Source organism: Rhincodon typus, chromosome 46 (assembly GCF_021869965.1).
Source record: "Rhincodon typus isolate 14 chromosome 46, sRhiTyp1.1, whole genome shotgun sequence".
NCBI classification, from domain to species: Eukaryota; Metazoa; Chordata; class Chondrichthyes; order Orectolobiformes; family Rhincodontidae; genus Rhincodon; species Rhincodon typus.
Window position 1 is genome coordinate 6,768,920 of NC_063377.1, and position 21,246 is coordinate 6,790,165.

Consider the following 21,246-nt stretch of genomic DNA (forward strand, 5'->3'; position numbering starts at 1 on the left):
TATGATGCTGCTTAGCCTGCTGTGTTCATCCAGCTCTGCACCTTGTTGAAGTGGATGATCAACCTTGGTCAGATTGAATAGCAGAGCACGCTTGATGAGCTATAAGGCTTCCTTCCTTGGTTCATAAGTGTCACAATACTTGTAATAGCTTGCATCCAGCAATCGACAGGCCACATACGAGGAATAGAAATATAAGTGTCAATAGAAGAGATTTCGTGTAGGCGGTGTCTCACAAGGGGGTTTTCAGGCTGTGGAACATGCTGGCGGTTGCAGAAATCACGCAAACATTTCCGTTTGGGTTAGATCGGTCGTCAGAGGGATGAAGGGACTGTAGGGCAGCCCATGGGCTAACAAATACTGACAGACTAGCTGCCTAGGCATCCAGACAGCACAAATCTCCAAAATGTAAATTCTTTATCTGGTGGTCACACTTTCCTGCCTGTGACAGCGCGCTCCTGTCTGCCACAACATTGCTGCCAGAAATTTATTGCAAGTGTTGTATGCAGGACGAGTGCTGTGTGAAAAATGTTGCATTTTATCTTGAAGTAATATGTAATGAAGCTATTGTACTGAGGGGACAGAAAAGAGCAAAGTGCAGTCCATTAAACTGGTGTGTAGGTCTTTTAACAGATCATGCCTCCACCTTCAAATCGCAAAGCACCAGACAGTGCTTAGTCGGAACCCCCCTATTCAATCCCAATTGACCCCTCCTAGTGCTTGAACCTTCTTAACCTGGATTGGGGGGTTGGGGGATGCGTGGTGGGGAAATGTGGAACTTTGTCCCACAGGGAGTCAAATATCGGAGATGCCTGAAGGAGGGAGCTGGATAAACACACGAAGGAGAAAGAAATGGGAGGGTATGGTGGTGCGGCAAGATCAAGTGAAGGAGTTGCAGACGTGCAGGTAGGGAGTAGAGGGGTCGAACTGCCTGTGTTGAGCATCTTTTCTCTCCCTTGTGTGCTCTTTAGACACTGTGTAAAATTAAAAACCCCCATTTGGTATTTTAGATTTTCAGATAATTTACTATTTCGCTTTAATTGCTATTTTTGAAAGGAAACCTTCTAAAGAAAAAAGAAAGTGCAACATAACCTTTTGGAGTTAAGGTGAAATGATTCACCCTGGATGAGTGGTTTGTGAGTCTGCCATTATTTTGTTGCAATCAACCTGCTTGGACATTTTAGAACTCTCCTCCAGGGCAGGTGAGACTTGAACCAGGACCTTCTAGCTTGTACCCACCGCAAGAGTCCTTAAAACTTAAGGCTCCAGTTTAATAGTCCTTACTATGCCACCATCACACGGCTGGTGAGGTCTTGCAGGGTGACCTGAGGGGCCATGTGCATCAAGGTAGCAGGTGAGGCATGTGTTAATTGAGGGTAATTTGGTGAGGACATGACCGGGTATGTCTGTGCAGTGGCACTGTCCCTGCGTCTGGGCTAGGAGGCCTGGGTTTAAGTTCTACCTGTCCCAGAGGTGTGTCATGACAAGTCTGAACATGTTGATCAGAAAGTATCTACAAGGGGAAATAAAACCGTCAGTGGTGTGTAGGTTGATGGCGCGAGAGTTGGAATTAAATTCTGATCAGAATAGCATATGCTTGTATTCTGCCTAACCAATACTTAACTTTACATAAAAACCGAAAGAACTGCGGATGCTGTAAATCAGGAACAAAAACAAAGTTGCTTGAAAAGCTCAGCAGGTCTGGCAGCATCTGTGAGGAGAAAACAGAGTTAACGTTTCGGGTCTGGTGGCCCTCCCTCAGAACAGAGGAAGGCTCACCGGACCCGAAACGTTAACTCTTTCACAGATGCTGCCAGACCTGCTGAGCTTTTCCAGCAACTTTATTTTTGTACTTAACTTCACATGCTGTTGATACAGTCAGCACTGAATGCAAGGGTCAACCTGACATTCGGGCCCTTTTACAGATGTGAAAACGTGTCATGGCTGCCTGTCTACAAGCAATCGAGTGACAAGAGATCTCTAGATGCAGAGCAAGGCTGGCATTAAAATCTCGGTGGTAGGGCAATATTTCGGGAAGAAAGGCCGTCGTGTTAAACAGAAAAGTTTAAGAAATCTCTTGTTTTTATTTCTTGGCACTCGGATGCGGCGAGAGTACTGTGACTGATTTCTTTTGCTGTCTTTGGGAGAAGAAAAAGCTTCATCGGTTCTCTGGTAGCACTTTCTTGGACCTCAAGGTGATGTATGTAGTGCCTTGCAACTAGCAGGCGATGAGCTGAGTTTGTGCAGCACCTAGCAGAATAAGCGAAGTGACGGCACTGGAGCGGCTAACAGACACATTTGACGCTGAGAAATTTTTACGACATGTCATTGAAAGGTCAGTTGAGGAGGTGGGTACTTTTGGCAGTGGAGTCTCTGTTGCCATGTAGGCAGAGATGTGGTCGACCTGCACACAGCAAGATCCCACAAACAGCAATGCGGCTCTAACCTCTGGTATCTGGAACCTCTTATCTCCCCTGGTAGCGCTTTGAGGAGCAGGAGGGAGGCTGCTCTGCCTGTTGAGAGTCCATGACCATAAGTCTGGAATTGGAGCCTAATCTCGGTGATGGTGACTGTGATAGTGAACCTTGCTTGTTGCAAAAAAAACTCATCTGGTTCACTAATGGGGAAGAAAATCTGCCATCCTTACATGGTCTGGGTGTACATGTCACTCCTGACCCACAGTGATGGGGTTGACTCTTAACTGGCCTCTGAAATGCCCTGTGCCAGGCACTCTATTCAAGGGTTAATTATGTTTGGCTCTTTTATTTCACTTGTTTTCGATGCTGTCCATTGAATGATAGTCATTAGTCCCAGACACCAGCACAGAGTTGAGACATTCTAGTGGCACAGTGACAGTGCCCTACCTCTGGGCCAGAAAACCTTGGTTTTTTAAGTCCTATCCATCACTCAGTTGTCCAAACAGCAGAGAGGCAGGATCAGAAACAGAAATTGCTCGAACATCTCAGCAGGTCTGACAGCATTTGTGGAGAGAAATCAGAGTTAACATTTTGAGTCCAGTCCCTTAGGACTGATGGTAGCTAAGAAAAGGTTGGTTTTTATGCAGAAGATAGGGTGGGGGGAGGGAGTAAGGAGTAAATGATAGGTGAAGATAGGGTTCAAAGAGAGAAGAGTAGAAAGGAGTAGAACAGACAAAGGAGTGGATAACGATTGGCCTGGGAGAATGAATAGCTACTAATGGGGACTGTTGGTGGCTAACAATGGGTTGCTATATTGTTATAATAGTGTAATAGCAGACCACGTGATAACAAGGCCTGGTGTGTGGGGGTTGGAGTAAGGTCAAGGGAGAAGGTGCCTGAAGCCCTAAAATTGTAGTCTGGAGAGTTCCCAAGCAGAAAATGAGGTACTGTTCTTCCAGTTTACATTGAGCTGTACTGGAGCACTGCGGCAAGTCTGAGGCAGAGATGTTGGCCAGGAAACAAGGTGGTGTGCTGAAGTGTTGAAGAGAGGCAAGGTCATTGCTTTCAGTCACCAGAGGGAACTTCCTTCCCATTTTGCTCTAGTGAGGCAAAGGCCTTTCCCATCCTCCAGCATCTTGTTACTTTCCTTTCAACAATGCTTTCTTCACACGGGCAGGCATTAGTCAAAGGGGAGAGTGACCTTGATGACTTGAAGCTCACTGGATCCACTGAGTGGTGGTTGTTCTTGGGGGTTTGTGGAATTATGTACACTGCTCGCACAGTATGCAAAGCAGGTGTCTTGGAGGGATTCTCCCTAAATTTTTTGTTTGAGAGATTTTGCACGAGAAATTATCTTCTGAAAAGGTCAACGGCATTTTTTTTTAAGTCTCCTTTGATTTCATCAGAAGAGGATGAGTGTTGGGGCGTTTGCTTTGTAGCTGCTGTGCAGGAACAATCTCTAGGTGAAGACGATTTTCCTCATCTCAGTCCTAAATGACCTACCCTGTATCATAGAGTTATACAGCACTGAAACAGACCCTTCAGTCCAACTTGTCCATGCTGACCAGACACCCTAAATTAATCTAGTCCCATTTGCCAGCATTTGGTCCACATCCCTCTAAATCCTTCATATTCATATACCATCCAGATGCCTTTTAAATGTTGTAATTGTACCAGCCCCCACCACTTACTCTGGTAGCTCATTCTGTACACACACCACCCACCTGTGTGAAAAAGTTGCCCCTTAGGTCCCCTTTAAATCTTTCCCCTCAAATCTTAAACCTGTGTCCTCCAGTTTTGGATTCCCCTTTCCCTGGGAAAAAGACCATGTCTATTTATCCTATCCATGCCCCTTATGATTTTATAAAATTCTATGAGGTCTCCCCTCAACCTCCGATGCTCCAGGGAAAATAGCCCCAGTCTATTCAGCATCTCCTTAGACTGTGACCCCTGGTATCTGGAACCTCTTATCTTCCTCGGTAGCACTTTGAGGAACAGGTGGGAGGCTGTCCTGCCTCTTGAAACTGTACCACCATATGGAGTAAGATCTGGAATTGGAGCCTAATCTCTGTGATGGTGACCGTGATAGCCAACGTTGCTTGTTGTAAAAACTCATCTAGTTCACTAATCCATAGAATCCCTACAGTGTGGAAACAGGCCCTTTGGCCCAACAAATCCACACTAACCCTCAGAGCATCCCACCCAGACCCATCCCCCTATAACCCACCTAATCTACACATCCCTGAACACTATGGGCAATTTAGCATGGCCAATCCACCTAGCCTGCACATCTTTGGACTGTGGGAGGAAACGCAGACACGGGGAGAATGTGCAAACTCCACACAGACAGTCACCTGAGGGTGGAATCGAACCTGGGTCCCTAGCGCTGTGAGGTAGCAGTGCTAACCACTGAGCCACCGTGCTGCCCAATGGGGATGGAAATCTGCCATCCTTACCCAGTCTGGGTGTATACGTGTTGGGGTTGACTCTTAACTGACCTCTGAAATACCCTGAGCCAGACACTGTGGTTAAGGGATAATGAAGGATGGGCAACAAATTTTAGTGAAGCCCATAGCCCGTGAACAATTAAGAAAAGTGAGAACAGACTAAAATCCATGTGCATTAGTTCACGGGGTTCACCTCGCAGCTTGTGGTTGTGAATTCAGTGACTCTCAAATCTCAGCTGCTTCAGTAAAGTCTATCAGTTAAAGGCCTAACACCCCCTTCCCACTGTTGCACTCTGGCTTGTTTGCTATCGCGAGTCAATTATACACTGATGGTTTGTCGTGCAATTCTACCATCAGTGGTTCAGTTGTAGTGCTCTCTTAACATTCAGTAGTATGGTTCCAGTTCTGTGCCAGGCCTCAAGTATAAAAATCCAGGCTTCCATTCCCAGCACCAGTGCAAAAGGGAGCACTGCACTGTCACAGGGCCAATGATGAGGGAGCTCCACACAGTTGGAGGGTCAGCACTGAGTGAACACTGCTCTGTTGAGAATTTGAGGTCATGGAAGGTCCTCAGTGTATAGCAAGGTCCCACCCACAGCAATCATTGGACTTGTGTTTTGCTGGTCCTGGCCAAGGGAGGAATGGTGACCCCGAGACTGTCCGGTCTTCCAGTTCTTTCATTCGGGTGATAGATTATTTATGTTCATTGAACATCCCTTCTCTTTCTCAGTCTACTGACCCATCCAAATGTTATCATTCCTGAACACACAACGCTCTGAACAGGATTAAATGGGAGCATTAGGGGTCTAGAGAGAGGGTCTTGGATGTGAGGGTTAGGGTCTGGAGGGAGGGTCTTTGATGGGAGGGTTGGAGCCTAGAAGGAGGGTCTGCAATGGGAGGGTAGAGTCTAGAAGATGGGTCTTCGATGGGAGGGTTAGGGTCCAGAGGGAGGGTCTTCGATGGGAGGGTTAAGGGTCTAAAGAAAGAGTCGGTTATAGAGGGAGGGTCTTTGGGATGGTCAGGATCTAGAGGGAGGGTCTTTGGGACGGTCAGGGTACTAGAGGAAGGGTCTTTGTGTGGTCAGGGGTCTATAGGAAGGGTCTTCAATGGGAGAGTTAGGAGTCTGAAGGAAGGGTATTTGGGTGGGAGGGTCAGGGGAACAGATTGAAGGCATTGTCTTTTGATGTGCCACGAGACTTTTCTTTGCTCACCTTTCTCTGAAAAGATTGACTGTAATTTTAAAAAGAAACTTTTCATGAAAAGCACGCAGGGCCACTTGTTACGTCGCAGAGTGGCCAGATGGGCCATGAAGACCAATCTATCCTGTCTCCATCTTGTCACCGTCTGATCGCTGGACCATGATTAGGAGCAGGGTTATGCTATCATCCAGGCTCAGGGCTACGCTCTCATCTGGGAGCACTGAATCCAACTGCAGAGCCTGTGCTGTGACAAGCGAACTTGACATCACTTGCCAGTTTGAGAGACGGTGGGTGCATTTTGGAATCAGACGAGACCTGAGAGATTGCAGGCTGCTGAAACTGGAGCTGGTGTTTAAGTGGGTGGGTATGTGCGTGGGGATAGGGCGGTTGGAGGAAGAGAATGGATGTTTACGAGTCTAGGCTGCAAGTCTGGAAGGGCACAACGTAACCAGGTATGACGTGTTTAATGGGCCAATGGGTGCATCCATGGATAGGGTGTGCTGGAGGTGAAACAAAAGAATGAGTGGAACTGGGTGCTTTTCTCATGATATAATCATCGCTTGAAATGGAAAATTTAAGGATGGAACAGTCAAACACAAGCTTCAATAATTACAATAATTTGAAGGACTAAATACGCAGTCTGTTCAATTGTGTTTGTGCTTTTGTTTTGTTCCTGAGTTTTAAATGTCTTTTTTTTTTAAAACAAATATCTGCTTTGGGGCGAGGCGTTTTGTGGTCACAAGCCTGTGTTATGTTGTGTTGGCAGTTTGGCACTGTAATGCCCCGGGTGAGTGAGGGAGTGGCACTTGCTCAGGGATTGAAGGAATGTGTGTGTGTGTGTGTGTGTGTGTGTGTGTGTGTGCGTGCGCGCGCGTGTGCGTGTGCGCACGCGCCCCCCCTCACCCAGACTTTCCAGCTTTATTGGAGACCAGAGGAAGGTGGTGTGTCAGAACTTGACGCACGCTCACCACGTCTGCTCGCTGGCTGCCCAAAGCCATAGTCAGCAGAGGCCGCGGTTGATGTTCACATCTGTGCAACGTGTGGGCTTTTGTGCAGAGATGAAGTGGATTTGGGGTTGCAGAGCCAAAGTGGGGAAATGGCATTAAGATGGGGATTGGCTGCGATCTGATTCAGTGGCTCGATGGGGCTGAATTGTCTCCTCCTGTGCTGTGTGATTCTGTGAAAAGGGATTATTACACACGTGGTTGTCCAATTGCTGCATTTTTTTTTCTTCCAAAAGCAGATGATCTTGAAGCTGCAGAGTTCATGCCCTAACTTCTGAGTCAGAAGCTTGAGGCTTCAAGTTCTCTGCCAGAGATTGGAGCCTAGAAATCTGGGTTGATACCTCTACGGAGGGATGATGGAGGTTTGCAGAACTTCCTAGCAAAGCCAGGCAGTTCCATGTTGTGTTTAATACTGCACTTTAAGTATTATAGATAAGAGGATTTGAGTTCAGAAGTACGGATGTCTCACAGCAGTTATACTGAGCCTCGGTGAGTCCACAACTGGAGTATTGCATGCAGTTTTGCTCTCCCTATCCAAGAGAAAATATACTTGCCATTGAGAGAGTGCGGCAAGGGGCCGTTAGGCTGATACCAAGAATGGTAGGACTGTCCTTCGAGGAGAAATTGGTTTGACTGAACCTGTATTCGCTAGAGTTTAGAAGAATGAGAGAGGATCTGATTGAAATGTGTAAAATTCTAACAGGATTGGGCAGACTCGATGCAGGGAGAATATTTTCCCTGGTTGAGAAGTCTAGAACCAGGGGTCACAGTCTCACGATACGGAATATTAGTGTGATGAGGAAACATTTTTTCACATAGAGGGTGGTTTCTACCATGGGAGTCTGAGGAGGCTAGGTTATTGAATATATTAGAGAAAGGGATTGATGCATTATTTTTAGATATTAGAGGCATCCAGGTGTGCGCAGAAGAAGTGGGAATATGGCGTTGAAATAGTGGATCCATCATGATTGTACTGAATGGTGGATAGGGGATGTAGGGGCTGGAGGAGGTGACAGAGATAGGAAGGGATGTAAGGTTTTGAAGGAGGTGACAGAGATAGGGACGGAGTGTAGGGGCTGGAGGAGGTGACAGAGATAGGAAGGGGTGTAGGGTTTTGCAGGAGGTGACAGAGATAGGGAATGGTGTAGGGTTTTGGAGGAGGTGTCAGAGGTAGGGAATGGTGTAGGGTTTTGGAGGAGGTGTCAGAGGTAGGGAATGGCGTAGGGGCCGGAGGCAGTGTCAGAGGTAGGGAATGGCGTAGGGGCCGGAGGCGGTGTCAGAGGTATGGAGGGGGTGTCGGGGCCGGTGGAGCTGTCAGAGGTAGGGAGGGGGTGTCGGGGCCGGTGGAACTAAGAGAGATCGGTAGGGGGATGAGGACATGGAGAGATTTGAAAATTCGACGCGGCACAATTAATTTGCTTCGATAGCCTTGGTTGGGAGGAGAACTAATACTGCCCTATTAAATGATAAAATGGTGCCACAGGATCGGGTTGTACCTGCAGCACAAATCTGATCCTGCTGTGTGTTAACAGGTCCCTGGTGGGAGATGAGGGGCCTCACTGAATGCAGGGAGAACTCTTGCATTGTGCTGAGACAGCTGCAGGAGTTTAGCAGGTTCCTGCGCACCCTATCTGCGGTGTTTGACAGTGCTGATGCAAATTGCAACCTGGCGAGAAGTTCAGGGAATAAAACAGGCACGGAGGAAAGCCCCTTGCACCCCCTGCGCAATTTATGCTAGCTCATTCAATTATTCCCACCTTACCCTGTTCTTTCCCCCACGAAGCTCCCTTCGAGTGTCTCTCCAAACCCCCTTTTGAAAGTTCGTGTTGAAAATGTTTCTACAGCCCTTTTCAGGCAGCGCATCCCAGGTCAGAACAACTCCCTCGCTCTATCAAAAAACAAATGCCCCTCTCCGCGTCTAACTGACCGGTACAGTTCTGAAATGTTGCGATTTCTGATGAAGTTATATTTTTGATATTTGCTGCTGAATTTAAAGTGTGTTTTAGAGCATTGCTTCCTATTTTTGTTGATTAGTCAATGGCCACTTCCTACACATAGACGCAGAGAGACAGGCGCAGCAATGATTCCCATTCTGTCCTTCAATTCCTGTCATGAATGATGGGAGGTTAAAAGCACAGATTTGCAGCTTGAAGCGGGAAAGGCCATGCAGAGGCAGAGCAGAGGTGTGTGGACTGCTCACCAGTGAAGGGAACTAGTCCTTTTGTGCTGAACAGCCCTTGGGGACTACTCTGTGGTCACAAGGAGGCGCTACTTAAATGTTGCCTGTACCCCTTTTGAAAATTCAGCTAATCACTAAGCTCTGCAAATTGTATCGGTGGAGGACAGGGTTGGTGGGGAATCTGCGGCAAAATGGTAATGTCGCTAAACTAGCAATCCAGAGGGTAACACTATGGGGACGCGGGTTCAAATCCCACTATGGCCCCCGATGGGAATTTAAATTCAATGAATCAAATCTGGAATTGAAATCCAGTCTCAATGATGGTGACTGTGACAGCCAATTGTTGTAAAAACCCATCAGGTTCACTTAAGGGAAGGAAATCTGCCATCCTTACCCACGCTGGGTCTACACGTGACTTTTAGCAGCCCTCTGAATGGCCTGAATGAAATGCTCATGTCCAGGGGCAATTAGGAAAGGGGGCCACAAATGCCAGCAGTACCCATGTCCAATGAAAGAAGCACCTTCTCAAAAGCAATAAATGCTGGCCAGCCGACAACGCCCATGTCCCACGAATGGAAAAGAAAGGAAGAAAAGACTTTGTTCAGCAGCAAGGTTTCGTGCCTCAGTGCTCACCCTCTGACAAGCAGACCTGGGAGCAACTTGAGTGGTAGTGGTGTTTCAGGAGAGTGGTTCATCATAGGCCTGAGTTCCTGGGCATGTTTGGTCAAATGAGCAAATTTCTCCCTCTGTCTCTGTTTCTGTCTCTCAGACCTTGGCTTCCAGCATACAAGTTATCCCTGTTGTGTGTCCTTGATTGTACTTGTTGCAGCTAGCTTAAACGGTATCATGGGCCTGCACTTGTCCAATGTGATTTCTGATGCACTAGGTGCAGAGGAATAACCTTCCACTAGTGGTGCCCAACTTCTCCTTTGCTTTGCGCATGACACTTCATGCACAGTCGCTTGTTACATAGGTAGGGCTTCCATAAGCCGTGAATGCGTGATTGGCCAGGACCCTTGTTCAAATATCCCAGTCGGCCTCTCCTGCGCTTCACAAACAGGCCAGGCCCTGTTGGTGGAACTCTCGCCTCAGAGTTAGGAGGCTGATGGTTCAGTTCACAATCCAAATGCTTGAGCACATAAATCTATGCTGACACTCCAGGTGCAGCGATGCACTGAGGCTGTGTCTGCTGCCTTGGGTATGGGCACCCTAGCCATGATCCCGTCAGTGGAACTGTCGGTGCTGACTCTCCAATAGTGTGGCGGCCCCTAGGCGCTGACCCTGTGACAGTCTAGTGAAACTTCTCTGAACATCTCCAATGTGGTTCCACCCTTATAGGTGCTTCATGTAAACTCCGAGGTTGTGGGAGTTGCTACAGATGTTTATAGATGAGAGAGTGAAGTGGAAAGGAGGAGGGGGGAAGTGGACTTGTGATAGGGTGAATGTAACACATTGACATCTGTCTTACAGTTAGTTAATGGATCAGTTTGTGGACTCTAAGTCATTGAGTCTATTAAAGGCAGAGATAGGTTTTTAGTTAGAAAGGGGATCAAAGATTACAGGGAGAAACCAGAATAGGATTGTGAATTATATCAGCCATGATCGAATGGCAGAACTGACCTTCTGGGCTGAATGGCCTAATTGGCCTAATCCTGCTCCTATTATCTTATGGTCCCTGCATTCGCTTATTTGTTTTCCTTGTAAAGTACGTCAGGTGACACTTTTCACTGTACCTTGGTCCACGTGACAGTAATATATCAAATCAAAACTCTCTTGCTCCAGGGATGGAAGAATTCTTTCAAAGAGAAACAGACAGCTGCACAGTGGTGCAGGATGTGAGTCTTGCTGAAAAACAAGACATGTCGTTGAATCTTTCCATCTGACAATCATCAGGATAGAATTGCAAAAATGCCAAATCTCTGAGGAAGCAACCATTCATACTGCATGAGAAACGTGATGCTGATTGCCTGGCAAGTTAACTCTGGTCAATCAGGTATTGCCACATAGAATGCACCAGGGAACCCCTCTATTGGATTGTACAAATTGTTGCCGCCTGTGAAATTTGGCCTTCTTGTGTCTGTCCTGATGAGTGCAAGATGCAAAGCTTTGATGACATGTCCCTAAATGCGAAAATTCAGCGTTGATCCCGAGACATGTGCTCAAGTCCCACCATGGCAACTGGGGGAATTTAACTTAACTGGATAAAAGAGCTGATCTTGGTGATGGTGTCAAAGACCCATCTGACTCACTGATGTCCTTCAGTGAAGGAAATCTGCCGTCCTTACCAAGTCTGAGCCTACATGTGACTCCAGGCCCGTATTGACATGGTTGACTTCTAAATGCCTCGTGAAATAGCCCAACTGTGCCTCTTCAAACAATGAACTGCGAAGGTACATCCCTCAGCACTCACCGTCCGACAGCGTGGCGCTCCCTCAGCGCTGAGCAATGGAAGCGTGGCGCTCCCTCGGCGCTGTCCTTCTGACATCACCTATTGAGATACAACTGAACTATACAGTGGAATGTCAAAGTTGAACTGGACAATGAAGGATTAGCTTGATGCTTCAGTTTCACCTACAATGGTCAGTGCCCTTCGAAAGTAACTAGCTCCGCACCTCGGTTGTGGTATATCAGCCTCAGGCTGGGTGTGATGCAAATTTACCAGAACGATCTTGGGGATGAAAGGGTTAAATTCCGAGGCTTGATTACACAGACTGGGCTTGTAGTCCCTTAAATTTGGATTATTGTTTCTATAATTTTGCATGCAAGTGATCTGTTTAATCTGTTGAGGGCAGAACCTTCAAACTGAAGCCAAGGCCTTCAACATGGTGTTAGGAAGCACTTCCTCACACTGAAATCTGGAACTTCCCATTTCACCTCTAAAAGGAATGCTGTGGGGGCGGGGGGGGTGGGTGGGGTGGAACTGGAATTTTAAAAACCAACATTTTAGAAGGGCGGGGACCCGGGAATGGATTGATTTTTGTGAGGTAATCGTATTAAGAGATATGGATTGAAGCACGCAGTTGAGTTCCAGTTTGGTACGGTCTTGAGGTGAATGGCCTAACTAGCTGACCCATGTAGCTCAATGGCCTCCTCCTGTTCCTGCCAGCCATTCGACTTGTCCTAGCTTGCGAATTCTTTGTGTCAAATGGCCAGCACACGCAGCAGTGCCCATGAAGCCACTCTTTGTGCGTCTGTATGTGTGTGTGTGCATGCGCGCACCCGCAGCCTTTAGAGACTGTCAAGGGCACGGAAATGCACCGTATTTGGTTTTTTTTTAATCCAGAAGGTCTTTTGGAATCCAGATTTAAAGCGCGAGGGGCGCAGAGAAGATAGGGGGTGGTGATGGTGGGAAGCTGGGCTCCCAGAGCTGGTTATTAAGGTTAACTTAAAGTGGCTGACTCACCAACCACACATATCTGGTCGGGGCTGTTCAGGGACAAACTGAACTTAAAGTAAGCTCCCAGTATAATCTGAAGCAAAACCACGGGATTTTGATAATTACTAGGTGGAAAGTCAGCTGGCGATGTCTCTCTCCAAATGTATTGCTTTCCTATGAAGGGTTGGGCAGTATCTTTAGACAGAGGGGGCCCTGTGAAGGTGTGTGTATATGTGTGTGTGTATTTTCCCTTCATTTTAACAGTTAGAAAAATTTTTTTAAAAACTCCCTGATGGAAGAAGCTGAACAGGCTAATTGCTGGTCCTCGCGTAGTTTTTTAAGCTTCCTCTGTACTTGCAAGTTATTGCTGTGTTAGTGCATGACGCAACCCATTATAATACTCACATAGTATGAGGAAGTGGTGTTAAGCTTTAATGCATCAATCGATCACCTTAACCATTTGTATAGCAAATTACATCGCAGTTGTGAAAAAAGAAATGAGTTTGAATTTCGTCAACGTATATAATCCTTGCAAACCGAGAGAGCCAAGTTGGATCGGTGCAGCTCCTCACCACATGGCAAAGCGGGTTATAGCCAATGAAATACTTGATGAAGTGTAGTCACTGTAGTCATGTCGCACTGATTTGAATATACCATACTGCTGCTGGCGGAAATGCTGAGAAGGATCAGCCAGGCTTAAGGTACCGCCATTGTGTTGCCCCTCTTGCCTGAGAGGCATCAGTGACGGGGTCCGTGATTCGTCAGAGCTGGCTGTGCAGAAAGAGAAAAGATGGATTTAGAATCATAGAATCCCTACAGTGCAGGAAAGAGGCCATTCGGCCGATCGAGTCTGTACCGACCCTCCGAAGAGCATCTCGTGCAGACCCATTCCCAGTTTCCCAACCTATCTGTGTATCCCCGCATTTCCCATGGGTAATCCATCTAGCCTGCACACTGTGGACAATTTAGCATGGCCAATCCATCTTAACCTGAACATCTTTGGACTGTGGGAGGAAACTGGTGCACCCGGAGGAAACCCACGCAGACACTGGGAGAACCTGCAAACTCCACACAGACAGTTGTCTGAGGCTGGAAATGATCCTAGGTCCCTGGCGTTGTGAGGCAGCAGTGCCAACCACTGAGACACTCTTTTGCCCAAATGGATTTACATTTACATTTCCATTTCCCATGGACACTGGATGGATTCCTTGCAGTGCTTCGCAACTGGTGGAGACAGTTTACAGTGGCAATGCTCTCATAATGCAGGAAAATGGGCAGCCAATTTGCACGCAGCAAGCTCCTGCAAACAGCAATGTATGACCCGTCTCTGTGATGTTGCGTGTGAAGTGATTATATCGGCCTCGGGACACTGGTGATGGACAGAGGCTCCTCCAGCAGCATACCACTCCCTCAGTGCTGGCACTGGAGGGTTGTTCTTGATGCTCAGCTACCTAGAGTCTGAACTTAAACCCAGAACCTTGTGCTGCAGAACCATGGAGTACTGCTCACTGCCAACAGCCATGGAATTACAGCATGGCTGGGGAATTAGACACATCTGATTCATTCTCCCAGTTAAGCTGAATTCTGTTATTGGCTATCTTCGTCACCAAGGCATAAACTTTCAACTTAACTGATGTCCCTGATCAGTGACCGGGAGCAGGGTATCTTGTAGTACCATGATTGATCCCAGTACCTTCTTTAACCTCAATGTGCCTACAGCAGCCTCTGTCTCCTCTTTTCCTTGTCATTGCACCTTCCTCTTTTGCTGAGAGTCCGTCTTCCCAAGCTGACACAACAGGGAGCTTCTTCGATGACGGAGTTCCCACCCTTCACTTGCCAAGCAGCCACCCCTTTGCAACTTGACAGTCCTTGTTCTTCTGTAGGATGTAGGCAGTGCTGGCAAGGCCAGCATTTGTTGCCCATCCTGAATTGCCCCTTGAGAAGGTGATGGTGATCTGCTTTCTGTAGTCACTGTGGTCCATGAGGTGTCAGTAGGCCCTGGGACTGACCAGTGCCTGGTGGCCCAATCTGGTTGTCCTCTGATTTAGACCTTTAGCGTTTCGTTGTTTGACATGACAGAGTGGAACAATCGGGCCACTTCAGAGGATAGTTAACAGTTATGAGCCTGGAGTCACGTGTAGGCCCAGACCTTGAGGACAGCAGATTTCCTTCCCCATTAGTGAACCCGATGGGCTTTAACTACAGTCTGATGGGTTGTCATCGTCATCGTCACCATCACCGACACTTGTTTCCAATTCCAGATTTTATTCATTGAATTTGATTTCCACCAGGAGATCATGATGGGGTTTGAATCCATGTCTTTAGAGCATTAGCCTGGAACTCCAAATTACTAAATAAAATCCAAAAGAACTGCAGATGCTGTAAATCAGGAACTAAAACAGAAGTTGCTGGAAAAGCTCGGCAGATCTGGCAGCCTCTGTGAAGGGAAAAACAGAGTTAATGTTTCGGGTCCGGTGACCCTTCCTCAGAATCGTTCTGAGGAAGGGTCACCGGACCGGAAACATTAACTCTGTTTTTTCCTTCACAGATGTTGCCAGACCTGCTAAGCTTTTCCAGCAACTTTGTTTTTACTCCAAATTACTAGTCGAGTAACATTACCATAACACCACTCTGTCTCCACAATATCCCCTGCACCTTCCCTCCAGGGGTGGAATTTTGCATGTTTATGTGGCGTAGCGGCCCAAGAGTGTGAGGTGGGGGCTTAAAAGTAATTAGTGGATGTGCCGTTGAGGTTTCAGCCGTGTTTTTTTTATTTCTGCAATATTCTCTCCCCACCTCTTCCTTTTACATCGTGAATCAAGAAACACAAATCAGGATCTTGACCAGTTCAGAATTAGGGAGAGGAAACGGATCTGGGATGGAATTAATCTTCACAGAGCCGCTCTTGCAACATTCAGAGTTTATCATAGACCTCGCAATGGTTTAAAGTTAAGGTCATTATTGAAAAACCAAGCCTCTGTTATAAGACCTTCTCAGTCCCTGGGATTGGTTGGTAATAGTTTTGGTCCCCTTATCTAAGGAAGATATATCAGTATTGGAGGCAGTCCAGAGAAGGTTCATTAGGCTGATACCTAGGTGTGGTGGGACTGCTTTATGAGGAGAGGCACTTAGAAGAATGAGACACGTAGAGTTGTACAGCACAGAAACAGACCCTTCGAACCAACTTGGCCATGCTGAGCAATTTCCCAAACTAAAGTAATCCCACTTTCCTGCATTTGGCCCATATCCCTCTAAACCTTTCCTTTCATGTACCTGTCCAAATGTCTTTTAAATGTTGTAATTACCTGCATCTACCACTTCCTTTGGCAGCTCATTCCATATACACATCGCCCTCTGTGAAAATGTTGCCCCTGAGCTCTCTTTTAAATCTTTCTCCTCTCACCTTAAAAATGTCCTCTAGTCATGAAATCCCATACCCTCAGAAAAAGATGTTTGCCCTTCACCTTATCTATGCCCTTCATGATTTCACAAACTTACATAAGGTCACCCCTCAACCACCTCCATTCCAGTGAAAAAAGATCCAACCTCTCATTATAACTCAAACCCTCCAGTCCTGGCAATGTCCTTTATAGATCTTTTCTGACCCCTCTCAAATTTAATAAAATCCTCCTTATAGCAGGGCGATCAGAACTATACACAGTATTCCAAAATTGGCCTCATCAATGTCCTGTACAACCAAAGCATGACGTCCCAACTCCTATACTCAATGGTCGATCTGTCGAAATAAACTGGATTCTTAAGGAACTTGAAAGGGTAGATGCAGAAAGATTATTTCCCCTCGTGGGAGACAGGACCAGAGAGCATTATCTCAAAATATGGGGTTACAAATTTAAGACCGACGTGAGGAATTTCTTCACTCAGAGGATGCTGAATCTGTTGGCTCCTTTCCCGCAGAGGGCTTTTAAGGCTGGGTCATTAAGTATATTCAAGGCTGAGGTAGACAGATTTTTAATCAGGAAGGGAATCAAGGCGTAAGGGGAAAAACAGGGAAGTAGATTTGAGGATGATCACTGCAGCCATGATCTTGGTGAATGACAGAGCAGACTTGATGAGCTGAATGACCTAATTCTGCTCCTGCATCTTGTGTCTTATTTTATAAATATCCAGTTAGACATTATCGCCTGTGTAACCACTTTATTTAATTACGTAGAAGTGGGTCCAGGAGGATGGGAGTTAGATCATCGAAGCATTAGCGCAGATCAGCTTCCAGGGTTCTGGCCATTCTCTCATCTCTAAGTCAGAGTTACAAGATTTGAGATTTGAGCACACAGTTGAAGCTGATGTTAGGAGGGTCGGTGCCGAGGGAGCGCCGCCCTGGCGGAGGGTCGGTGCCGAGAGGGTGCTGCACTCTTGAAGTTGCTGACTTCCGGATGAGATGTTATCCTGTTAAGCTGTTGTGCAAGATCCCACAGCTGCTGTAGGAAGAACAGTGGGAGTGTAAGGAGTTCTCCTGGGTTTCCTGGTATTAATGTTTATCTCGCAAGCAACATCTCTGCAACAAGTCCTCCGTTTATTGTCATATTGCAAATATTGCAACTTTAAGGATAATGACGTTGAAGTCTAGCAAGTCAATGAGCAATGCTGTAGAAACACAAGTTACTCCTTGTGTGGAAAGTTTTAGCAGCATTGTGCCATTTTATTTTACTGTCTCTTCATCCTCTGGGGATGCTGCTGTGTCAGAGCTTTCTGTCCCTGGGCCCCTCCGCCATTTGTTCCACTTGCCTGAATCTATTCCGTGGTTTTGCTGATTCCTGCCTCAAATCAGGGACTCTGAGCTTCTCCCCCAACCGATGGCTGTCCCAGTCACTGCTGCTGGTTTGGACACACAATCTGTCAATAAAATTGAGACCTTTTGGAAAAGGGCCATCTTTCATGGGATGTGGGCATCATTAGCAAGGACAGCATTAGTTGTTCCCCTCCCTAACTGCCCCTTGAATTGAGTGTCCGGCTCAGGGCCTTTTTAGAGCAAAATTAAGAGTCAACCCCAATCAGTTAGGAGTAGCAATAACTAGCCCACATCCCATTGCAGAATGAAGCAGAAAATGAGAAATTGGAGAATGGATCTGATTTGAAGTCATTTTATTTTATGCATGGAAGGATTTTTTTCTTTATAAAATTTAGGCTCATGTTTTTTTCTTTATTAGAGTCATGCCTTGCAGAAACAGACCCTTTGGTCCAACCAGTCCATGCCAACCATGATGCCAAACTAAAGTAGTCCCACCAGTCTGCGCTTGGCCCATACCCCCTCCAAACATTTCTTATTCATGTACTTAACCGAATATCTTTTTGTACATTGTAACTGTTTCCACATCCACCACTTCCTCTGGAAGTTCATTCCACATGCGAACCACATTCTGTGTGAAAAAAAGCAATTGTCCCTCATGTCTTTTCTAAATCTTTTTCCTATCACTTTAAAAAGATGCCCCCAGTCTTGAAATCCCTCTTCCTAGGGAAAAGGCATCTATCATTTACCTTCTGTATGCCCGTCATGATTTTATAAACCTCTGTAAGGTCACCCTCAACCTCCCACACTCCAGTGGAAAATATCCCAGCCTATTTAGTATCTGCTTATAACTCAAACCCTCTACTACCAGCAAAGTCCTAGTAAATCTCTTCTGAACCCTCTCCAGCTTAATAATATCCTTGATAATATTCTGTTCTGGGCACTGCTGGTGAAGCTGCCATTTGTTGCCCATTACTAGTTGCCCTTGAGCTGAGTGACTTGAGGCAATTCAGACAGGGTTCAGAGTCATTGCTACGGACTTGGAGTCATATGTGGGCCCAGAACGGGTATGGATGGCAGATTTCCTTTCCACGACTCATGAACTGGTTGGGGTTTTTAATGATAGTTGCCCCTGTTGCCTTGGAACCTATGTAGTTGCGCCTACACCATCCAGTCCTTTGTCAAAAGTCCACAGCTGGTGCACAGGGAAGAGTTTATGTATGTGCATGCTGGGGACGGGGCTGGAGGAGTGGGGTTTGGCAGTTGTGTGAGTTTGGAGGAAGGGGCAGGGTGTTGGCAGGCTTGCTGAGGGCATGGTGAGAACTGGAGACAACTGAACAGCCCACAGAGGCAAGTCAGTGGAGAAGTGATGGTGAGGGTCTAATAAACAGACATTCTACCTGGGACACTGACAGCCTGAGGCTTGAGAGCGAAAGCTTGACTTGTCACTGTCTGCAGTGAATGTTGTCAAACTTGCAACTCCCCTCCACCCATGATCGGCTCAGTTTCTGCTCTATCAGTTTCGACTTCTGCAATTATTGTGTCCACAATTTCAGCTACAACTTCCTCATCATTATTGGTATCAAAACCTCTATTAAAAGTTTGGATATAAATAGGTCACTGAGTAGGCGGGAGCTGAGTTGTAAGTCGCAACTGCCTGCTATAGCAACCTGACTCTTCCGAATTAAAGAGGAAAGGAATATATGGTTTACATGTCATTTTTTTTTGCCAGTGGGGGAAATGCTGCCCTGGTTACCCGTAAGGAGCCCACAGAGGGTTAAAAGCACTTCTCTGAGCTTTATGGACGCGACCCTGAGGCGTGGGTGTAGCAGTCATACTTTCAGAGGTGGGGAACTGGTCTAGTCAAATTACTTAGAGAACTGCCAGGACAGAGTCGAGAGAGAGGGAGGAAAATACGAGTAGTTTCCTTGGTAGATCTGTTGGCATTTGGAGAAGCCCATTCTTCAAACTTTGAAGAGGAAGGTAAGGAAAGGATGCCAGTAATTTCGGCCCCTGCAATTGTGTGTTTTAAACATGGGGAAGTGGTGAGCCAGCAAGTGGAGTGTTGCCGGCGAGGGAACTTGAGATACCAGCTCCTGGATCGAGGCAGTGAAGGGTGTATTTGCAGAGCCATTTTGGAAGGTGTGTGTATGTATTGGTGTGTCTGTGTGGCATTGCATCGCACAGTTAACCTGTCTGCAGTGTCGGCAGGTTTATACTAGCTGAGCCAGAGCAAATGAATGTCGTAGCATTTGAGAAACAGAAAAAAATACAGTTCAGCTTGTGTGTTCAGTGTCCTCGCCAGGTTTGGAATCATGAGATTTTTTTCTTTTGCATATATAATTGTCAAGGACAACTGCTGAGTACTAAAGGGTCCAGTAATAAAACTTTAAAACACGGAGCTCTGGACTTTCACTGGGTGGTTTTGTAACCTTAAAAAAAAATGGAATTTGGGTCATTGCCATTTTGACTGTTCTAGATTATAGCTGCTGTGTTTGGGCCATATGAAGTGGGAACCTGCATCAATTGCCGGTAGAGATTGCTCTCGGAGGTAGTAAATCCTTTTTTTAAAAATGTGTCCCTCTAATCTTACAGACTTCCACTTATAGAGCCATTAACTGCTGTGTGTGTGTGTGTGTGTGTGTGTCCATGTATCTCTGAACATGTATCTGTGTCTGACTCTCTGCATGTGTGTATCTCTCTCTCTCTCTCTGTATATGTGTTTCTATCTCTTTCTGCATGTATGTGTCTCCCACATATGGTTCTGTGTATGTACCTATGCCTGTATATAGGTGTGGTCTCTGTCTGTCTGTCTCTCTCTCCACCTGTATATCTCTGTGCGTTTGTGTTTTGGTCGCTCTGCCTGTGTTCTCTGCCTCTTTGAGTGTGTGTGTGTATGTAGAAAAACTCTGGGGAGTTTTCAGTGTCTTATACCTCTGCTTCTGTTATAGACCAGTTGAAAAAGATCGATTGCTTTGAGTGGTCAGCAACTACTTTTGCCTTGTATCAAGCCATTGACAGAATGGCGGAAGGCAAGCTCAATAGAGCTGATTGGCTACAGACATTTTTATTATATAAATGAGGGTGGGTTTGAAGGCCTGAATGCTGTTTAGTCCAAGTGGTTGGCTTTCTTAAATGCTGGCTACGCCATCATTTTGTGTTGAGCAGATGGATGAAACGCATACCACAAAAGAAATATTAATGCATTTAATATAGAAAAATAGATCGTTACCTTAAGTGGCGGTGAATTCTAAGTATCCACCACCCTCGGTGAAGAAATGACACCTCATCTGAGTCCTAAATACCCTGCTTGTTACCTTGAGTTTGTATCCCTGATGTGTCACCCCCTCCACTGCCCAGCAAAGAAGAACCATCTTTCTTGTATCTCATGTTGAGCCCTGTCAGAATTTTGTCTGCTTCAATGAAATCGCCTTCTCATTGATGAGCTCTAGAGAATACAGGCCTAATCTACCTTAAACTCTCCTGATAGGAACGTGTCACCATCCCAGGGATTAAACTGGTGAATTTCAGCTGCGCGGCCTCTGTTACAAGTACATCCTCCCTTAGGTAAGGGGGCCAGACTGTGCACAATACTACAGGTCCCACTGAGAGCATACACAATTGTGGTAAAACGTCTTTACTCATGTACACACATCCTCATGCAGCAAAATCCTGGCTGGGGCTGGGAAGTGGACCAGTCTGGTTCGAATTGGTCACTGTTCCCGTGCCATGTGGATGTGGAATGCCTTGAGGTCTGCTTTGCAGCCACGTACTGAAGGCGGAATTCAGTGCTTGGGGCAATTGGGAGTTCATACAATCCCTACAGTGAGGAAGCAGGCCATTCAGCCCATCAAGTCCACACTGACCCTCAGAAGAGCATCCC

The 21,246-nt window shown here is 46.5% G+C and overlaps 1 protein-coding gene across 4 annotated transcripts in view; it reads left to right on the forward strand.

Annotated features, from left to right (window-relative positions):
- Window positions 1-21,246, forward strand: part of LOC109925098 (zinc finger and BTB domain-containing protein 7B-like) — an 84,997-nt gene that overhangs the window by 22,522 nt on the left and 41,229 nt on the right. The window contains exon 1 of one of the 4 annotated variants that reach the window (XM_048620354.1): window positions 19,008-19,346. The exons of the other annotated variants lie outside the window; for them this stretch is intronic. The gene's annotated coding sequence lies outside the window, so the exon portion shown is untranslated. Of the gene's footprint in view, window positions 1-19,007; window positions 19,347-21,246 lie in introns of those variants that run through there. 4 annotated transcript variants of the gene reach the window in all.